Below are 1,124 nucleotides of genomic sequence, written 5' to 3'. Positions count from 1 at the left end.
GAAAACCTTTTAATGTCACTATCATCTACTTGTCAAGTGTTATTTTGGTGAATATGATTTGAAAAAGTTTATTTGAAAAGGAATATACTTTCAGGAGATTAAATGTAGGTTATCATTGGTTTGAGAATGACAACATTTTTAAACTACAGAACCAAGTTTTACTGAAGTACCAGTGTTTTGAAGCACAAAGGGTCTTCTCAATTAATGTTTTTCTAAATTATATTTGACCTCTAAATCAAGTTTTCCTAGTCTTGGTAGACCAATTATGGATCTATGATTCCAGAAATTATATTTTTGGCTGCACTGAAATCTTTCATTAATCATTAGGAGAGGGGTATTAAAAATAACCTTGTCCATTTGTGATTTTGTTCACTCATATGGGCTGGCCATCTGTAAATTGAAAGTTTGAATTACAGTACTTTCATTCAAATTTTGTGATCTCATCTTTCATTTTAACTTGCATTGCATTTCACAATTGATTACTGCTAATTCTTGTAAAGAATTGGGGCCCTGAAATATTATAGGAAATGAGAAATTGAGATGAGTCTTCAATTATTTTCTGTTGATATGTTGCATGGGCCTATGTGAGAAGTCATGCCCTTGTTATCTGATGACGCAGATAACTGGGACCTGGTATCCTCTGACCCGTGGGTCCTGCAGAAAAATAATAGCTTTTAGACATCATATCAGCAAAATTTGGGTATAATCAGTAAGAATGCTTCAGAAATATGGAGAAAAACACTTTGCGACCAGCGAGTTAAAACAATAAACAGAGCATCAGAATAAAATCCCTTATATATTAGCAGAAAAAAATACTGTTATTTTACCATGTGAATTCAGAAGACCATGAACACTTAGAAGGTATCACAAGTTTATACCGAAGATATTGCATTAATACTTTTTATATTCTAATATATATTCTAAACCTAATTATTTATATTCCAATTTATTTATGGGAATAACTGTCAATATATTTGTCAAATTATCAATTCTAGTAAGATTCACTTTATGAAATTTAAAATCAGCACATATAAATATATAAGTATATATAATATAAAAATTGTTTTGCATTGTTGTGTTGTGTTTAGGGAATCAAAGGCAACTCTGTTTTAAAGTATTATTCC

Source organism: Dipodomys spectabilis, unplaced genomic scaffold (assembly GCF_019054845.1).
Source record: "Dipodomys spectabilis isolate Male_0828 unplaced genomic scaffold, ASM1905484v1 ptg000301l, whole genome shotgun sequence".
Lineage (NCBI taxonomy): Eukaryota > Metazoa > Chordata > Mammalia > Rodentia > Heteromyidae > Dipodomys > Dipodomys spectabilis.
This window is presented reverse-complemented; position numbering follows the sequence as displayed.